The 21268-nt window shown below is 43.5% G+C and overlaps 1 protein-coding gene across 5 annotated transcripts in view; it reads left to right on the top strand.

Annotated features, from left to right (window-relative positions):
* The window catches only part of ESR1 (estrogen receptor 1), a 285231-nt gene that overhangs the window by 118255 nt on the left and 145708 nt on the right, over positions 1-21268 (top strand). Inside the window, exon 1 of one of the 5 annotated variants that reach the window (XM_039530316.1) lies at positions 9718-9733. The exons of the other annotated variants lie outside the window; for them this stretch is intronic. The gene's annotated coding sequence lies outside the window, so the exon portion shown is untranslated. Of the gene's footprint in view, positions 1-9717; positions 9734-21268 lie in introns of those variants that run through there. 5 annotated transcript variants of the gene reach the window in all.

Genomic DNA, 21268 nt, shown 5'->3' with positions numbered 1-21268 from the left:
ATGACATAGAAGCCAGAAAGAGTTCTCTAGTTCTCCATTGGTGAGATCATTGTAAGAACGACATCAGTAGATTGGAAGTATTTGTGAAAAACAAAACAAAACTTTTTATTTTATAAGTTTTGCAAGAAAATTAACATCAACACAAAGGGCAAAACTAAGGAGAACATACCCAGAATATTATTTATTATTACTAATATTTATTCAGCACCCATGATTGTGATAGTTGCCACACAAATCCAAATGAAAAGATACAAATCCTTGCCAGGAGAGCCTGAAATCTAAAAATAGTCAAAATACAGACAGAGGAATGAGAAATAGGAAAAGGCAACATAATTTTTCTTATCACAATTTTTCATCTTTTTCCCTTGATTATTTTAACATCAGTGTCATAGTAGCCTTAAGCCAAAATATTTAAAAGGGCCCTCTGATTTTAGGGCTCAACTTGAGATATATTTGTCCTGATTTTCAGATATGCTGAGCTAGTCAGTCAAAAGTTGGAATTTTTGCTCCATAGGAAATTTCAAAAATAATTTAGTTTAATTTTGGAACAAAAAGCTGAATTTTGAAATTTACCATGGAAGGGAAATAAAAAAAAATCAGGAGTTTAGCAAACTAATGGGGAGTTTAGCAGACTAATGGGGAGCTAGGAGCTACAGCTCCCATCTCTGTCCAGGTGTTCATCCTACAATACCCAGTAGCCCAGTTGTTAAGGCATTCATGAGGGATATGGGAGACCCAGCTGTGGTTATTCACTCTGCTGATTTGGAGCAGTGACATGAACCCATGTCGCCAACCGCCTAAGAAAGTGCCCTAATCATTGATGTGCAGCTTTCAACCAAGCTCTCAAATCTGATGTTTGGAGGGTGATGCTGGGGGCTGTGAGGGAGTGTGGTGAGGAATCCCATTTCTGTATTCCTGGCATCATTTAACAGCAGCAGGTTTAGTAGTAGCACATCTATGTGTGCATCCCTTAATGTAGGTGTGAGGCCAAAGGATCTAAGCCATGTTTATCTTCTGAGATCAACTCCTGTGGCCATTTCTCTCACACTGTGTCCAAGGTGTTTTATGCTGCTCTCAGAGCATGTCTAGCAAGTGTATGACCCTCAGTGCCAAGAGTTTTAGTTGCTTCTCTTTGTTCTTCCAGCAGGGAGTCCAAGATGAGACTCATGGCATCCCACATGACTGTGGGACATGGCGGCCAGATAATTGGCAACCCAAAGGCCAGAGGAACTAGGTGAATAAGCCCTTCTGTCAAATGTGTCCAGCATCTCTCTCAGTCAGTGTAGGTGGAATGAGACGCTCTGTTTAGCTCTTACCTCTACTGCCAATGTTACTGTGGAGTTGGCTGGAGGATGCTGTAACAGGAACTCGTGTCCTTCGGCAGATATAGGATACATACTGTCTTCTGTCTTGGACAATGGCAAAAATGAAAAGAGTGACAGCCAGATCTCCTTGGCGAAATTGAGGAGACCAGTGCTGAAAGACAGACAGCTTTTCTTTGGTATATGTCTGTAAAATATCAAATAGGGGATCAAATATGTCTGGTGCTGTGATCCCTGTTTGCATGAACCATTCTCCCTTGTAGTTCCTGGAATTGCCTCTGTTCATCAGGAGGTAAAACACATGAAGCTCCAATTTGGTCTCCTGGTGAGGTACTGTCAGTGTGTTCCTTCAGTGGGGACTCATATGAGTCCTCTAAAAGGGGATTTCATTCCATTCCTCAGGAATGCTATGGATCTGAGGGATCTGGTGCCAATATTAGTCCTGGTAATGAAGGCTGCATTGGTGCTGGTAAGGAATCAGCTCTGGTGAAGACATCAGTGCCAAAGGACAATACAGTGCTGGAAGGGATATTGGTGCCAGTGGTCAGTGCTGGAGCTGGTCTCACAGTTTCCAAAAGGGCTTTCAGAGTCCTGTTCATTAAGCCATGTAAGCAGTTGCTGTAGACCCTGAATAATGTTCCGCCATGAGACCTGGACTTGAGAAAAGAAAAGGGGTGCAAATATTCCAAGGTAAAGTTGAGGGACCCTCCAAACGCATCTCCAAAGGTGTCAGAGGCACTTCAGAATGACCCCAGATCTGAACAGGTGAACAAGCAGTAGCAGAGTCCAAGCAGCAGTAAAGCATGTGGTGATTCCCAACTCATTCATGGAGAAATCAAAACTCCCGTTGAGATCTAAAATGGTGACTTGTTCAGTTTATCGGTGAAGAGATGTCTGGCGCTGGAGGTTTGTGAAGAAGAAGTAACAGTTATGCCATTTGAGAAGTCTCAAAACACTCCTATGTTGGAAAGTAAGAAAGATGAAAGAAATTGTGCTTCCTCTTTCTTTTGTTTAAGCTCCTTTTGTGGAAAGGTGTGCTTCCTCTCCTCCTTTAACGTATCTGAATGGGTCTCTGACCTGACTTGAGGTGTCGAGGCAGAGGTATCGTCACAAAGGGACAGGTCTGTTATAGGTGTCAGAGCTGGTGCCAGTGGCAATGGCACTGGATGAAGAGTCAGCATGGAGTTGGAGCTTTTGCAGCTTTATGGAGGCAGTGCTGACTTAATCTTTGGTGCCGATTTTATGGTCATAGACTTGACCGGTACTGACTAGTACCAGCCAAGGGATTTGCTCTCAATATGGGGCTGTCTCAAACTCTTGGTGGAAAGCAGCACTGGGCCAGAGCTAAGAGGTATCTTCGATCCTATGGAAGAGGACTTCGGCACTGAGGTTGGTCATGACACTAGCAACGGACCTGCCAGACTATCTGGCTGTAGGTCCTGAGAGGCAGATGAGTTTGGCTCCTCAAACATGTCTCTTTTCTGGCCCAGTTAGTAAAGATGTGGGAGATCATACTCTGGGTAACAGAAGAGTCTTCATCCAGACATAGAAGGCATGGGAAGATATCAGTCCCTTGGTATGATTACTGGACAAGAGGCACACCACTAAAATCCCTATAGGGCTCAGGGCCTGATATGGTCCTGGTAAAATTGCTCAGAGGATCCCAGGACAAGGAAAAGAGCTCAGTTAAAAATGAACTTAACCTCACTGCACTCTGTACTAACTATTTACAAATACAAGAAAAAGATTAAATGAAGGTCTAGTCCTAAAGACATTAAGCTAAATCTGTTCACTCTCTGCAGCAGTGATGAATGAACTCAGGCAACTGAGGAAAGTGCACTCCCTCATAAAAAGTATAGTAGTGATATCACCCACGGATGAGAACGTCTATGCACTTCCTAGCAGATGTGGTTTTTCAAGGCAGTGTCTCACCTCAACCCCAGAGATGCCAAATCGCACAAGTGGGAATACACACGTCCTTGAAAAAGAATTTGTCCAACCCAAACCATTCTAGTGTCAACATGGAGGCAGACAAGATAGAATGATTCAAATATTCTTTTCACCAGTGTCCCATAGTGCACTGATGTCCTTTTGATTGCAACTGAAACAGTTAAGAGCATTACTGTGGATACAAGACAAATGCAAAGGTGCTTAAATATGCTGAAGCATTTGCACTTAAGTGTTCAGTAATTGTCCAATTACAAATGGTTTAATTCCCCGGTGTAGACTACGTTCAAGAAGATCCGTACCCACCCACCCAGAGAAAAATAATATGAACAGCTCTACTTTCTTTGTTGCTCCTGCCTGCCAAAAGCAGGCCAGGTAAATGCACTGAAATAGCCAGCTACTGGCAGAACCTGTTTGATTGCACATTGGTATGGTTCTCTGTATCATACACAATGGGCTAATTCAACATATTTTATAGAATCAAGGTTTCCATGGGATGCCAGGTCTAAATGTTCATTGTTATCTGTCTTTGTTGGTTTTGTGTATGAGCAGGAACTGTGTGAGCCATCCAAGGAGTTCCAACTGAATTTCTGTCCTTAATTCAATATATACATTTCCTGGTTCATAGATCATGCTTGTAAGACTGTTGTCAAAAGTTACAAACTGTATATAGTTTATATATAGATTAGTACTAAAAGGGAGTTGATTTGCTACTAGGGCGCAATGAATTAGTTAGTACATTAAGCTTTTAACTTCTGGATTATTGAGTTAAAATAATTGTGGGTCACTAATGAAATGAGTTTGATTTTGTGCTGTTCCATGTCACAATACAATTCAGTATAATTTTCAGTCTTTGTTAAACAGAAGCTGAAGATTAGAAGAGTGGAGGTCAAACATTAAGATGATGGGTTGTGATATAAAAAATCTTGATTGGATTGGCTTGACTTGACTTTAGTTGAACATGTTGCGAGTGAAGAATGAGGCACATTGTCTGAACTTGCACGGTGACAGGTTTCAGAGTGGTGGCCGTGTTAGTCTGTATCAGCAAAACCAACCAGGAGTACTTATTGTTTTTATTGTCTGAACTGTGTGCAGATATACACAGCACCTGTCAACACTATCCCTGGGCAGAGCTGCTAACAATAGGGGGACAACTGGGACTGTTGTCTAATGCCTGGGCTTTATGGAGGGCTTGGGAGTGACAGTTCCCTACCAGATTTCCAAAGTTTGTGCTGTTGCAGCACCAACTCTCACTAGGCAATCAAATACTTCTCCTGCAGTTTGTTGTAGGGAGTCAGTAGGGGGAAGTTTGAATAGAAGTGCTGTGTGAGGACATCTTCACACACAGTACCTCCCACAGAAACTCGCAGCATAAGGAGTCTTGAACCAGCCATTATGACATATGGATCTAGTAAGAGGAATAGGGGGCCAAATTCTCAAAGGGATTTAGACATTACAGTGTTCAGCATTGCAATGCCTAACTACTCGGTGCCCTGCCACCTAGTGGCATTTACAGGACGGAGTTAGGGGCCCAGGCTTCCCAGGCATTGTCTGGAGAGAGAGAAATGCTTAAAAGAGAAATTCACAGAAGCCAGCAAACTAAGTAGGGAGCTGCATAAACTACCCACAAATTAAAAGAAGAGGAAATAGGACCCAGCTCTTCAAAAGGACTTAAGTACCTGACTCCCCAGGCTCAAAGAAGGCATCAATCTCTGCTCAAGATTCATGAGCCCTCTCGTGGAGTTAAGTGCCTAAGCCAGGTCAGCCCTTTCTCAGGGTAGAGGGGGAGAGGAGAAAGACAGACTCACCTATACCATTGTAGCCAATAGCCTGCTGGTTAGGGCACTCAGTGGGGAGGTAGGAAACCTCTTCTCAAATCCCTGATCTACCTGACTTCCAACTTGAATTTTTTTTCTTAGTTTTCAATTCCATGACAAATTTTGATATTTTGACCTTTATACCAATTTGGAATGAAAATAAATGTTGAAATGTTAGATTTCCAACCAGCTCTACTTACCTGGTTTCCTCACTACAGCTGTGATGGAACTGCAATTGGTCTGTCTATTAGAATAATTTAAAAAGAGATGTTGTCTCATGCAGGTCTCACAGATTTTTCCAGTGCTGTTGTGGAAGTTATTGAGTCGTCCTTTAATGATTTTTTTAAACAGAAAAATGTAAAACACACATGTGTTTTGTGTATTGTTTATGCTCACAACAAAGGGATTATTAATAATAAATGAAACCAGCAGATAGTGGAGTAATGTGTTCTCAGTTTCAACAATTAAGCTTACATTTCATGTTGACATTAATGATATGTAAAGAAATGTTAGAACACTCTGTATTACCATAGAATTTACAGTTTTTAAGCTCAAAGTAAATGGGAACAATTTATTTACTTGCTTCTATGCCTGAAGAGGGATTTTCCTACAAAATTACAGATTTTTATGCATTTAACATCACAATTTAATTTTAAAGTTAAAGGCAATGTAATACCTTAAACTAGTTTATTGGTCAGTTAACCTTAGTTGTTTTATCATGCAATCTTAAAAAGTCAAAAAGAGGGATTGCCTAATAATGAAAGAAGCATGTGAACCTATCAAAACACCACAAAGCGATGAAGACAGATTTATGACTGATTAAAATCAACTGTAATTTCAGTTTGCATTTTGCTCTCTAAGTGGGTGTAACAAGCTGGCAGCATTTCTTTGAAACTCCCTATCATATCACATTGAGTCATCAGAACCCACTTACCCTTTTCCCTGCAGATTTAAGGGAGGTGGGAGTGAGTTTCTAGAAGAGAGAGGACCTAGGGTATGGACTGAATAATTTTGAGGGAGGTCCTATCTAGGAGCAGCCAGCCTGGAGATAAGATTTGATCTGGCCTTTATGCTGTTTTACCCTTAAACTGTGACTTTCTAATTCTGTGTACTTAAGTCTTAACAAAAGAGTAGGTAAAGGTGACCATATTTTTATGAAATGTATATGCTGGAGAGGAGGCCAGACAGCATGGTTTGAGCAGCTGGGGATTAACAAGTACTTGTATTTCTTTCTTATCCTTCCAGCTTTTCAGATTCACTCTCTGCTTTTACACTGCTTACATGGGCACTACATTTTGTTTCCCTCCAGAGGCAGTTAGTTTTCTGTTGCCAAGTCCCCCTATTTCAATATACCTCTGAGCACAGCTGCCTTTGTTGGCCCTTGACACTACTGCTCAGATTCCTTCTTCCTCTACTATCAAAGCCACACACACACTTTTTACTGTTGCCAGACTTAGTCAAATCTGTGATGGGGGCCAAATGTGCTGCACCTCTCTCTGTCAACTGCTTCCTCATCAAATTTGGCATGCTTCTGTGCAATGAATTATGGGTTGTCTCAGATTGCACTTCATACTCGACAGGCTGGGGGCTGGCATGGTTCAGAGAGTAAGAGGTTGGCAGAGAAAGATACAGCATTCAGGCACAACTGTGCCTTGACTGCAGCAGGGAGTTAATCCCAGAGTTGGTAGGGTGGTCACTAGTTTGGGTACAGTGAAACTTGGACAAAACATGGATTTAACTAAAACTGTCTGAGACACTGAAACCATCCCTCAAAAAAAAAAAAAAAAAAGGGCATCTTGTGATCCCAGTGTAGGCCCGATTAATAAATGTTACACTAAACGCTGATTTATGTTATTAATACTAATCCCCAAGGAAACAGAATTCCAATATATTTTAATTAAACAGATTACTTTGGTAGCTGTTAAAAATAGCTGTGATCTGAAAAGGAGCCATTTGAAATTCATTACAGGCACTAAATAGCGCAGTTGCTGCCATCAGCACACACATATATATAATCCAGGAGCCAAGAGTTTATATTTGTATATAAAATCTTGACTCTTGCATTGCCAAATTCAATTTAGTTGTCTGAACTAGAGTCTGGTTAACTAAAATCATTGTGTACTGTTGCCTTATTACCTGGCCAGTATTTTTTTTTTTTATGGCCTAGCTGTTAGTCAAATCCAGAAGCCCTTCACAAGTTAAGGGCTTGGCTACATGGGGAAATAGCCCAGAATAGCTATTGCAGAATAGATATTCCACACTAGCTCCCCATGTGGATGCTCTTACTCTGCATTGTGGGTATATTTACACTGGAGCTGGGAGGGTAATTTCCAACTTGGCTAGTCATACCTGTGCTAGCTTTAATTGAGCTAACATGCTAAAAAGAGAAGTGTAGCTCTGGCGGGAGGGGCTAGCTGCTCAAGTAAAACCTAGTGTCCCCTGGAGCTATTGTAGTCGGACCAGCTAGCCTATCTCACCTCCTGGGCTGCTGTGGCTACATTTCTATTTTTAGCACATCAGTTCGATCAAAGCTGGTGCACATAAGTCTACCTGAGCTGGAAATTACACCTGCAGCTCAAAGTGTAGTGTACCCTAAGAGTGCTTTTGTGTGACTTGGGTTAAAACACTTTGGAAGTCGATTAAACTAATCTGAAAAAAGGTAGTCTTAGTGCAAAATAAGTGTATCCACATGGGCAGTTAGAATTCACCCCCTAGCTTATTTCATAATAGCTTTGCCATGTAGATAAGCTCTGAGATTGATGCTGCAGCATATATAGGTCATAAAGAGTCTGGGTCAAATTCTGTTTTCAGTTTAAATGGGTAGATCTGTGGTAACCCCACTGGAGTCAGTTCACACACAGACTAATATAACACCTGAGTACCAGAACAGAATTTGGCCCTCATATTAAATACTGTCTTTATGCAGCAGTTGGGGCATATTTTCTTTCTGTCTTTATGCATTATAGGCTTGTCAGCTATACTCAGTTGCATTTTATACTCTCTTATTTCATATAAAACTCACTACAAATTTAGTAGGATTAACTTACAAAGTGCAAAGTAACATTAGTTTGAGTAAATTCTGATGAGACTGTCCCCTGATGAGACAATATTCCTTGGGACATTCCACATGGGACATATAAAGGGAAACCGAGGCAAGTGTGCATGTTGTGCTGCAGCCTGCTGGGGGCTGTTCCATGACAGTGAGTCATTAGGAAACCCAAATGGTGCTGCAGAAATGGAGATGACAGGGACTTACTTCTGGCTTCCCTTCCATATTTAAGTTTTATTTAAACTCTGCATTGTCTCTGGAATAACAAGAGACAGTGGCATATGGGGTTAGAGGTATGTTGTTATCCTTATTGTATGAGTAAAGGGCAGCAGAACTGTTCTTAGCCTATCCTGACTGAGGGGATCACTCTAAACTGAAATTCACTTGCTAATTAGCAGGTAGGGATGGCAAATTCCAGTGAAGAAGAGCAGGGGTGTGGAAAGGTGTTCCTTCTGGGTGGTGTGGGTGCCATTTGACCTTTCACTCCCCAGAGCTTAAAGACTGTGCTGGTTAAACTCAACTGAGAGTCATCATTTCTGTTCAACTATTGCCAGAGCTGAATCACTGATAAGTAGGTCTAAGGGCTATTCCTTAAACGTGGTATAGGGACAGTGGTGAAATGAAAGACCATGCAGAGGCTGTACTGGTGGTGAGGTTCCCTGCTATCCACTGAAATCCCTAAAAGACCTGGGTTAAGTGGTGGAACATAAGAACGTGGCAGTGTGTGACCAGTGACTACTGAGAAAAGCAGTGGAGGCAGTGGCAAACTGCCAGCTGCAGAGGTGCACAGAGACATCGCTTGATATCTCCCTGCTTTTTGGGTGGGGTGACCCCCTGTGAATGCACCTTGGAACTCTGGGTCTTTGCTAACCAAGGACAGCCAACTGTGAGTGTGGTGCACCAGAGGGAGAAGGGAGTGATGTGTTAAAGGAACATTTGGTTGGTGGACTTTCCCACTGCAAGGCGGGAAACTGAGGCAAAAGACACTGCCCAATACACTGTGGGTTCAAGTTTGCTTATGGTCATGTTCTTTTGAATGTGGGTGTGGTGTTTTCCCAAATTAATGTTTGGTTCCCTTTCCCTTTTAATAAAATTTCTCTTGCTATTCACAGATGCAATACTTGCAAGTGGGGAAGAATTGCTTCTTGCGGGTTCCTGGGGTGGTGTTAAGTTCTCCCAGATTTCTGGGTGGGGACTCAAGCTAGTTCTATTTTCTATTATTAAGAGGAACCACTGAACCTGGCTCTTGTTGCTGCTGACTCCACCTGGCAGAAAGGTGACACTAGTCAAATCATTTAAACCAAACATGTATTTTTAGGTGCCTGACCTCAGACCCTGGGGTCTGATTTGCAGATGTGCAGAGAATTCACAGCTCCAACTAGAGTCAATGGGAAGCTGTATTTTGAAAATATATAGTGCTCAGCACTCTGAGAAATCAGGATTTAGGTATTTCAAATTAGGTGTTCATTTCCCCCAGAGCCATTAATCCCTCATTCATTTTCACCATGCACTCCCAGTTACCTGCTCATTCATTCATTCAGCTCTCTTCATGCTCAGCCACAGAGAAGGGGGGAGAGAGGGCCTGAAACACAGCTCAGGTGATATTGGGGCGGGGGACTGGAAGAACTTCTGTACTGAGAATTTGCACAAATGTTTTTTGCTCTGGCAGACTTCAGGTGTCACACTTGATTTCCTCTGATTTGAGATAATCTGTACAGGCAATGGAGGGAAAGGGGTCTAGGGTGACAATGCAGCCCATAATGGGAACTGATCCACCAGGCAGTTGCTTGGTTACCTGGCAGCCCAGTCCCAACCTAGCAGGAATCATCCAGCGACATCCTGTATTTTCAAACTCTTTATTTTGGGAATAACTGTGGTTGACTATGTCCCCACTTCATTGCTTTCTTGTGAGATAAATATCAAGGCAATAGATCCCTTATAAATACCTAAGACAGATGTCGTTATACTTATTTTTATAGCTGGACAAACTGCTGCCAGATTGACTTTCCCAAGGTCAGACAGCAAGTTGACAATGAAGCAGAGCCAAAACAAGGAATCCTGGTTGCCAGCCCCTGCTCACTAGGTGCCACTTCCATGGCTATTACATATTATTTTGCTGTTTGATACATGTTGTTACAATTAGTTTAATTAGAATGCTAAAAATTATGAGGGTATCTCTTCAAAGTCTACCTTTTTTGCTTTTAGCTAGAAAGTAATTTTTTCAGTCTGGCTAAATCTTCCATCTGAGATTACCATTTAATTTATTTGCTAGTTTCCATTTTTGTAAAATCACCGTCACTTTATAAAAAAGTTTAATTTTGTCCAGATCACCTAGTATGACCTTTTTTATATATCAAATGGAAATTGATATTCTAGAATATTAATTCCATTTTGGAGAGTAGACCATAAGACCAATACCATACTAATGATTAATACAACTGTACAAAATATTCCCAGTCAACCTCAGTTACACTTAAAATAGGTCTTGGTTTCGGGTTTGATGCATGTGAACTTCAGCCTCATCTTGTAAATGTGGACTAGTCTTGTTTTCAAAGCTGGGAATCCCACAAACTTGCATCTCCCTCACTCTCTCTAACAAGGGTTCCCTTACTCTCAGCAAACCCTGGGACCTCCCCTCCCTCTTATCTTAGATGTCTTTAGGTTTGTGAACAGGCTGCATTCCTACCTCACTTTAGCACAGGACACAGGGATCCTGGGTTAGAGCCCAAACTGACCCCTCTTCCTGGGATTGTGGGGTTTTTTTTGTTGGCAGTTGAAATAACAATAACATAACCCAAAACTCAGACTAAGTCACCTCCCTCTCCCCCAAACTAGGTTGTTCCTAGGGTTTTACTGCAGAACTTTTCCAACCCAGACCCTACATCCCTCTGCTTAAAGAGACTAATCCTTAGTATAGCCAGGTAAGCTCCAGAGAAGGTTTTCAATTTAAATAATGCCAAACTTATTGTTATGCACAAAAGGGAAGCTTTAATTTTCAGTCACAAATTCCATGCTATGTTTGGTTTTTACTTTCTGGGTCATTTGGTTGCCCCCACCCCCAGCAGTAGTCAATAACTGGTTTGTTTGTTACCATTTGCCACTTGCAAAGAGCATAGAGAAGACTAGTGTTGCATGGTAATAAAAAGGCTGTGCCCTTATCTTTTGGACATGGTGATGTCATCAGTGCTTTTGACACCTCTCTGTTAGATTGTTGCAATGTACTCTTCACGAGGCTACACTTGAAATCATTCAGAACTGGATCTACTGCACAATGTAGTTTCTTGCGAGGAGCACGTTGGACCTGTGATTCATGATGTGCACTAGCTAGCAATTGAGTTCTGGGTGAAATTCAGGAAACTGCTTTTGACTTTAAAGCTGTAAGTGGGTTGTGTCCTCTTTACCCAAAGAATGTCTGTCTCCTCCTGTAATGTTTTAATGCGATGCTGACATGATAATGCAAAGCTCATGCCAACACTCCTCTGCAATAAGTGGGAGGGGCTGGCAGCAGCATAGTTCTGGTGTGGAGTGAGGGGTCTGTGGCACTGCAGTTTGCTTCCCATTTTGGCATACCAGATCCTGGCTATGAGACCCTTACGACAAACAGCAGGACACAGTTATTTTTCCTAGACTCTTTCTAAAGGGGATGTTTGAGTGGTGATGTTTCTGGGGAGGGAAGCCAGGAAGGAGAGTCTAATATTGGAAGGTGCCTTTAGGTGTTTGTCCCGCGTCCCGACTGATTTTTAGTCGGGATGTAATTTGTCCCGATATTTCGTTCTGCCGGCAGCACTCTTTTTTTTTTTTGCTCCGCTGGCAGACACTACCCCCCCACCCCCCAGGTGTCCTGATATTTTCTCCCTCTCATCTGGTCACCCTAGATCCCACATCTCTGCTAAAATTGTGCAGTAGAGAAGTGTGATGTTAAAATTCCATTATAATTGCAAATTATACTACAGAAAGTATTACTATTTATTATGTCTATTTATATATTAAATATATTTATATAAATAATTAAAGTATGTAAATTAAATACATTATATATAATAAATATATAAATAATTGAACTACACTGGTCAAATAAACAAAGCATATTCCATGCTGCATTATCTCCACTTTAAGTATTTGCTTTATTTGTATTTTCCAAAATTTATTAATTTGCAATGGGTCTCCACAGTCATTCATGTGAATTAGCAAGATTCAACAATAGGTTGTTGGGGCTTTTTTAGATATGATATTCATGTTACAACAACTTAAACCACACCCATAAAGTGTTTATGAGGTGTCAAAAGCAATGGGAAATATGTCAGAAGTTGTGTTGTTCAGGTATAAATATTCATATTCAGTTGTGGTGAATTCTCAAGGAAGTATCTTGAGACACTAATACTTGGAGGCAAAAGAATAACATGTAAAGGTATCGGTTCAGATTTTTAGATATAATTTTGAATGCAAATTAAGATGGATTAATCACAAATTGTGGGGTGGAAAAATTATTGTTATTAATATGTCAGGTGCATATTAATAACTTCTGACTTGCTCTAATCTCCATCCCATGCATTCTTGTTTCCGTTTGGGTCTTAGCTATACATTCTGTAACTAACAAGAAAAGAGGACTGTTGCAATATTTCAGTTTATTCATGCATTTTCCAGAAATGATATAAACATTTTGATAAAGAATAAAATCTTCCCTGTCCTATCAAGAACACAATGAAGAAAGAACCTTATGACTCTGTATTTGTTAGTGAGGCTCTTAATGAAAGTGAACCTTTGAAAAACTCTGCCTATGTTCACAGAGCCACTGGGAAATCCTGACCTATTTCAAATGTGGGAACCAGTGATGGTGCCATTATAAAAACATATGTTCAGAGTAGGACATTGCTTTGTGACCTCAGTGTGAACATGCAATGTAGAGAATAGGGCCTGGTCCAAAGCCTATCAATAAGATTTAGGCTCCTAAATGACTTAGGTGCTTTGATCTCAAATGGTTTGGTAGGCAACCCTGATGACTGAAGATCTCCAAATGTTTGCTGGGATAATGATGCCTTTTACTGCAACCTTTTTTAAAAATCACTTGTACTTAACTGCAGGAAGCCCTGTACAGCTGAATTGGAGTAGTTGGCAAACATTTGAACTTTGCTAGTAGGTCAGGAACCAGGGTATTTGGAACAAGTAGTTCAGACCTGATTGGCATGTGGCAACAGCAATGAAACACTTAACCCCACTTTTTCTTCTGTTAACAGTAGTTTGTGTGTAGAAAGTGAGCATTCCTATGGGTGATTCACAGCTGTAGGAATCCCCAAAGCTGAGCCACTGGGGTTCTCTCTTGCGGCTTTTTTCTATTATGAGGGAAGCTGATGGAAAGCACATCAAAACTGGGCAAGATAACAGAGTGGCTATTATGGGACTCTATGAATAAGACTGAAAAGAGGGTAATATAACTAATGTCAATTAGCATGGGTCTTTGGAAAATAGATCTTGTCAAACTACCTTTTTCTTTTGATGAGATTACAAGTTTGCTTGGTAAAGGTAATAGTGCTGATGTAATATACCGAGACTTCTGTAAGACATTTGACTTGAAACCACCCAGTATTTTAGTTTTTCAAAAAAACCTTAGAATGATATAAAATTAACCTGGCACACACTTAATGGGTTTAAAACTGGCTAACAGATAGGTGTCAATGTACTTGTAAATGGAGAATCATCACTGAATGGGTGCAGGGATTGGTTCTTGGCTCTATACTATTTAACGCTTTTATCAAGTGTTTTACCTGAAAGAAAACATAAAATCATCAGTGATAAAGTTTGCAGATGACTCAAAAATTGGGGGACTGGGAAATAATGAATACAATAGGTTGCTGATCTACATTACTTGGTAAACTGCTTGCAAACACATTGTGTTTTTAATATGGCTAAATGTAAATGTATACATCTGGAACAAGGGATGTAAGTCATATTTACAGGATAGGGGACTCTATCCTGGGAAGCAGTGACCTTGAAAAGGATTTGGGGGTCATGGTGAATAATCAGCTGACCAGAAGTTCCTAGTGCAAGTTCCTAAAGGGCTCCTTGGATGTATACATAGGGGAATCTCAAGTAGGACCAGAGAGGTTAATTTCCTGGTACTGGTCCAACTGCTGGTGGAATACTGTTCCATTTCAGGTGACCACAGTTCAAAAAGGATGTTTATAAATTGGAGAGGGTTCAGAGACGAGACCATGAGAATGATCAAGGGATTAGAAAACATGCCTGATAGTGATAGACTCAAGGAGATCCATCGGTTTAGCTTCATAGAGTCATAGGACTGGAAGGGACTTTGAGAGGTCATCTAGTCCTGCATGAGTCTCCTGCACTCATGGCAGGACTAAGGATTATCTAGATGAGGGGTGGGCAAACTACGGCTCGCGGGCCAGATCCGACCCCTCAGGGCTTTGGATACGTCCCGCAGGCTTGCCCCCTGTGGCGCCGTGGGCCCTGTGCTGCTCACAGAAGTGACTGGCACCACATCCCTGCAGCCCCCAGGCGGGGGGGTGCGGGTGGGGGGCAGAGGGTTCCGTGCATTGTCCTTGCCTCCAGGGGAACTGTGGCCAATGGGAGCATCGGGGGAGGTACTTGGAGGCATGGCAAGGGCAGTGCACATGGAGCCCTCTGCCCCCCACCCCCAAAGGGGCTGCAGCGCTTCCTGGAGTGGCTCAGGGCCGGGGACAGAGAAGGCATCCAGGGAACCTGCCCTGACCCTGGTGCGCGCCACTGCCACCCCGGAGCCACTTTAGGTAAGTGGCGCTGGGCCAGAGCCTGAACCCTGCCTGCATCCTACACCCCAACTCCCTGCCCTAAGCCCCCTCATACAACCCTCCTGCACCCCAACCCCCTGCCCTGAGTGCCCTGCTGCATCCTGCATCAGGACCGGCTTTAGGAAGTGTGGGACCTGATTTGAATTGTTTCGACGGGGCCCCGGCAGGGATGACTCACCCGGCGGCGCTCCAGGACTTCCGCGGCACTGAAGGACCTGCCGTCGAAGTGCTGCCGAAGACCTGGAGCACTGCCCAGTGAGTAAAAATTAAAAAGGCGCCTAAGTTTGGCGCTCTTCTTTAGGGCTCGGGGCCCTCTTAGGCGCAGGCACGGGGGCCCTCTTAGGCACAGGGCCCGATTCAAGGGAATCGGCCTAAAGCCGGCCCTGTCCTGCACCCCTGTGCACCCCAACCTCCTGCCCTGAGCCCCCTCATACATTCTGCACCCCTCCTCTGCCCCAATCCCTTGCCCTGAGCCCATTCCCACACCCTGCACTCCCTCACTCCCGCACCCCAACCCCCTGCCCCGGCCCTGCATACAATTTCCCCATCCAGATGTGGCCCTCAGCCCAAAAAGTTTGCCCACCCCTGATCTAGACCATCCTGCATAGGTGTTTGTCTAACCTGATCTTAAAAATCTCCAGTGATGGAAATTCCACAACCTCCCAAGGCCATTTATGCTAGTGCTTAACCACCTGGACAGTTAGGAAGTTTTTCCTAGTGTCAAACCTAAACCGCCCTTGCTGCAATTTAAGCCCATTGCTTCTTGTCCTATCCTCAGAGGTTAAGGAGAATAATTTTTTCTCTTCTCCATCTAAACCTTTTATGTACTTGAAAACTGTTATCCTGCCCCCTCTCTGTCTTTTTTACTCCAGACTAAACAAACTCAATTTTTTTCAATCGTCCATCACAGTCACATTTTTCTAGACCTTTAATCATTTTTGTTGCTCTTTCTGGGACTTACTCCAATTTGTCCACATTTTTCCTGATACTCCAGTTGAAGCCTAATCAGCATGGAGTAGAGCAGAAGAATTACTTCTCAAGTCTTCCTTACAACACTCCTGCTAATACATCCCAGAATGATGTTTGATTTTTTTTGCAACTGTTACACTGTTCACTCATATTTATCTAGTGATTCACTCACCCCCAGATCCCTTTCTGCAGTCCTTCTTTCTGCAGTACTCCTTTCTAGACGGTTGTTTCCCATTTTGTATGTATGCAACTGATAGTTCCTTCCTAAGTGGTGTACTTTGCATTTGTCCTGAAAATTATTCCTATTTCCTTCAGACCATTTTTCCATTTTGCCAGATCATTTTGAATGTTAATCCTATCCTCCAAAGCACTTGCAACCCCTCCCAGCTTGGTATAATCTGCAAACATTATAAATGTACTCTCTATGCCATAATCTACATAATTGATTAAGATATTGAGCAGAACCACACCCAGAACTGATCCCTGTGGGACCCTACTTGATATGCCTTGCCAGCTTGACTGTGAACCGCTGATAATTACTTTCTGGGAATGATTTTCCAACCCATTATGCACCTATCTTATAGTAGCTCCATCTAGGTTGTATTTTCCTAGTTTTTTTATGAGACAGTCACATGAGACAGTATCAAAAGCCTTAATAAAGTAATGATATACCACACCTGCTGCGTTCCCCCATCCACAAGGCTTGTTGTTCTGTCAAAGAAAGCAATTAAGTTTGTTTGACATTATTTGTTCTTGATAAATCTATGCTGATTGTTACTTATCACCTTATTATCTTCTATGTGTCTGCAAATTGATTGCTTAATTATTTGCTCCATTATCTTTCTTGGTACTGAAGTTAAGCTAATTGGTCTGTAATTCCCCAGGTTGTCCTTATTTCCCCTTTTTTAGATGAGCACTATATTTGCCTTTTTCCAGTCCTCTGGAATCTCTTCCCTCTTCCATGACTTTTTGAAGATAATCACTAATGACTCATATCTCTTTAGTCAGCTCCTTGAGTATTTCATCAGGCCCTGGTGACTTGAAGACATCTAACTTGTCTAAATAATTTTTAACTTGTTCTTTCCCTGTTTTAGCTTCTGATCCTACCTCATTTTCACTGGCATTCACTATGTTTGATGTCCAATCGCTACTAACTTTTTTGGTGAAAACCAGTGATGAGCTGCCAAAATATTAACAACCGGTTCCCTCCTTCTCACCCCACGAGGGGGTCGTCCCCCCCTCTGCCCCCGGGGACTCCTGCCCTATCTAACCTCCCACGTTCCTTGACACCCCATCCCCAGTACCCCTGCCGCCCCATCCAACCCCTCCTCTTATTCCTGATGGCCCCCCGGAACCCTTGCCCCATCCAACCCCCCCTTCTCTCTGTCCTGACTGCCCCTGGAACCCCTGCCCCTGACTGCCTCCCACCGCCCCATCCAACCCCCTCTCCTTCCTGACTGCCCCCCCAGGACCCTTGTCCCCATTCAATTCCCCTGTTCCCTGCCCTCTGACTGCCCCGAGTCCCGACCCTAATCCACCCCCCACCCTCTATCCAACACCCCCTCCCTGCCCCCCTTACTGCACTGCCTGGAGATGGGGGCTGTGGGCGCCAGGCCGGAGTTGGGGGCTGGGCCAGAGCCGCTGGCCAGCCTGAAATCGGGGGCCGGCCCGCAGTTGGGACTGGAGCTAGCCCAGAGCTGGGGGCCGGAGCTGCTGGCCGGCCCGGAGTCGGGGCCAGGGGCCGGCCTGGAGCCACTGGCCAGGCCAGAGTCGAGGTCCAGGCCGGAGTTGGGGACTGGGGGCTGGCCCGAAGCTGGAGGCCGGAGTCGCTGGCCGGCCTGGAGTCAGGGCCGGCCCAAAGTTGGGGCCGGTCTGGAGCCACTGGCCAGGCCGGAGTCAGGGGCTGGGCTGGAGACTGGAGTCGGGGCCGGGGGCCGGCCCAGAGCCACGCCGCCCAGCCAGCGTCGGAGTTGGGGCCGGGGGCTGGCCTGGAGCCGCGCGGCACCTAGAGCCTTCCTCATGCCCCCCGCCCCAGCTCACCTGCAGGAAGCTGCTGCTTCCTTCTCAGCCCTCTCAGGCTTCCCGCGCTAACAGCTGATTGGCGGGAAGCCCAGAGGGGAGCCTTCAGAGGAGGAGGCAGAGCTGGAGCCAGGTGAGCTGGGGCCTGGGGCAGGGCAGGGAGCTGCTGGAGCTTTTGTTAAATTTAAAAGCCCTTTACAACCGGTTCTAAAAGGGTTTCTAAATTTAACAACCGGTTCCCACGAACCCGTGGGAACCGGCTCCAGCTCACCACTGGTGAAAACTGAAACAAAAAAGTCATTCAACACTTCTGCCATTTCCACACTTTCTGTTATTGTTCCCTCTCCCTGCCCCGCCCGCCGCCCCATGGGAGTAACAGGCCTAACCTGTCCTTGGTCTTCCTCTTGCTTCTAATGTATTTGTAGAATGTTTTCTTGTTACCCTTTATGTCTCTAGCTAGTTTCATCTCATTTTGTGCCTTGACCCTTCTAATTTTGTCTCTATGTACTTATTTGTTTATATTCAGCCTTTGTAATTTGACCTAGTTTCCACTCTTTGTAGGACTGTGTGTGTGTGTTTCAGATAATTGAAGAGCTCCTGGTTAAGACAGGGTGGTCTCCTGCCATACTTCACATTTTTCCCGTGCAGTGGGATAGTTTTTCTCTTCTGCTCTTAATGTCTCTCTGAAAACTGTCACCTCTAGAAGTGTTTTCCCGCTTAGACTTGCTTCCCATGGGATCTTGCCTACCAACTCCCTGAGTTTGCTAAAGTCTGATTTCCTGAAATCCATTATCTTTATCTTTATTTCCTTCTACCGTTCCTTAGAATCATGAACTCTACCATTTCATGATCATTTTCACCCAAGCTGCCTTCCTCTTTGAAATTCTCAACCAGTCCCTCCCTATTTGTCAAATCAAATCTAGAACAGTCTCTCCCCTAATAGCTTTCTCTGCCTTCTGAAATAAAAAATTGTCTCCAATACGTTCCAAGAACTTGATGGATAATCTGTGCCCTGCCACATTATTTTCCCAACAGATGTCTGAGTAGTTGAAGTCTCCCATTGCCACCAACTTCCTTAACAAAGAGATGGTTAAGTGATGCCTATGTTCCAGTCTAGAAGTATCTAATAGGGTAAACCTATTTGATAATGGGCTTTTCAATCTAGCAGAGAAGGGTGTAACATGATACAGTCTAGTTTCAACTTCCGTCTATTGGAAATAAGGCACAATTTTTTAACAGTGAGGGTAATTAACCACTGAACAACTTGCAAAAGGTCACAATGGATTCTTTATCAGTGGCAATTTTAAGTCAAGATAGGATGCTTTTATAAAATATATGCTCTAGGAATTATTTTGGGGAAGTTATATGGTCTCTAGACAGGAGATTAGAGTAGATCACAATGATCCCTTCCAGGCTTGAAATCCATTAATCATTTTGATGAATAGTTAAGTGTATAGTCTCATTCACCTAAACTGGTGTATAGGTTATCCTTGTTAAAATGTGGCTAAAGGTGTTTTGTTAGTTTATTTTTGCTTTTCATTGGAGTAAAAACACTGAAAACTTCAAAAAGCCCTACTTCTGGAGGGCTGTTAATTTCCTGAGTTACGTTGAGGCTATTGGGGCTGGCGGACAAGAGGGAAGATCTGTGATCATAATGAGGCAGAGTTAGGCCATGAATTCTGTTTATGAGTCCAAGCTAGTCCACCTCTCCCCTGCCAGAACCATCCTCTTCTCCGAGCTGGCCCTGTTGCTGTGAGGTACTTCCCCTTTCCAGTGGCTCCCATCCCCTACCTCATACCAAGAAACAATGGGAGGGTTGGGAATCTCAGAAAAGCAGCAAAGACTGAAGCGTGGAGATCTCTTCTCCTCCACTATGGCCTGGTCTACACTGGGGGGTGGAGGTGGGGATCGATCTAAGATATGCAACTTCAGCTATGAGAATAGCGTAGCTGAAGTCGACTTCTCTTATCAAGTATCAGAGGGGTAGCCGTGTTAGTCTGGATCTGTAAAAGCAACAAAGAATCCTGTGGCACCTTATAGACTAACAGACGTTCTGCAGCATGAGCTTTCGTGGGTGAGTACCCACTTCTTCAGATACTTGCATCTGAAGAAGTGGGTACTCACCCACGAAAGCTCATGCTGCAGAACGTCTGTTAGTCTATAAGATGCCACAGGACTTCTCTTAGATCGACTTAGAATCACTTTGCATCCTTGCGGCGCGGGATCAATGGCTGCCACTCCCCTCTTGATTTTGCTTCCGCCTCTCGCTGAGCTGGAGTTCAGCAGTCGATGGGAGAGCGATCGGGGATCGATTTATTGTGTCTACACTACACATGATAAATTGATCCCCAATAGATCAATCGCTACCCGCCAATCCGGCGGATAGTGTAGATGTACCCTAAGTGATGGTCTTAGCAGTTCCATGTGTTGGAAGGAAAGGGATGTTCTGGCATCTTTATGGCTGTGGCGGAAGGGTACAGGGAAAGTATAAAAATGCAGGTTTGATTAGTGCTTGGCTTCTTTTGCTTATTTCTAAGTCTCGGCAACATGGGAGAAGAAGTAGTGAAGTGATACAGTAAAAGGGATGTGGTTAAATGAGACTTTGAGGTAAATCAGCTTCAAAGGGAGAAATCAAAGCAATGAAGGACAACAAAATGATGGAAAAAACAGGAAAGGGTTAAAAGTAGACCTAGGGAGGGAGGTCTCCCTCCTCCTCTTAAATTTTAATAGTATCCAAAATATGCAAATGAATGTTACTTTGCATATTATGGTCATGCTTATGGTGTCAGGAATTCTGTCACCTCCCCACTTTCTAGAACCTCCGAAAAGCCAGAGGTCTGCCATGTCTGCATTTCACTGTTCACAGCTGTTTTCAACTTACACAAGTCACAAATAAACCACAGGTGAATATTAAAAGAAGAGTCCAAAATGAACTGGAATACAGGGCTTGAGGCAAAAGCTTTCGCTTGACTTCAAAAATGCTGTTAACCTGGATTTTTGGCATAATTCAGTTGCTTAGAATAGCCTATCACTCTGATATTCTATGATTCTATGACAATACCTTGTATTTCTATAAGTGATATCCATTCTAAGCAGTTGAATGCCAATGAATTTAATTTGGGCACAGAAGGCATATGAGTTTTGACAGGTATGGATGGTGGCATTTGGGAGTGGCATAGGAATGCTTCCAGGAAGTTTTGGCTGATATGGATACTTGGGAGGAGTGACAGCAGATGTTGGGGAGTAATTTTAGTTACATGAAAGGAAGATGGCATTTGAGAGTAGGAGTCTTTGGAGAATTGTTGGGGAGTTTTGGCTAGGAGCTTGAAGTTGCTGTTTGTGACAGATGCCTCATTAATT

Source organism: Mauremys reevesii, linkage group 3 (genome assembly GCF_016161935.1).
Source record: "Mauremys reevesii isolate NIE-2019 linkage group 3, ASM1616193v1, whole genome shotgun sequence".
In the NCBI taxonomy this organism is placed as follows: domain Eukaryota; kingdom Metazoa; phylum Chordata; order Testudines; family Geoemydidae; genus Mauremys; species Mauremys reevesii.
This window is presented reverse-complemented; position numbering and strand designations above follow the sequence as displayed.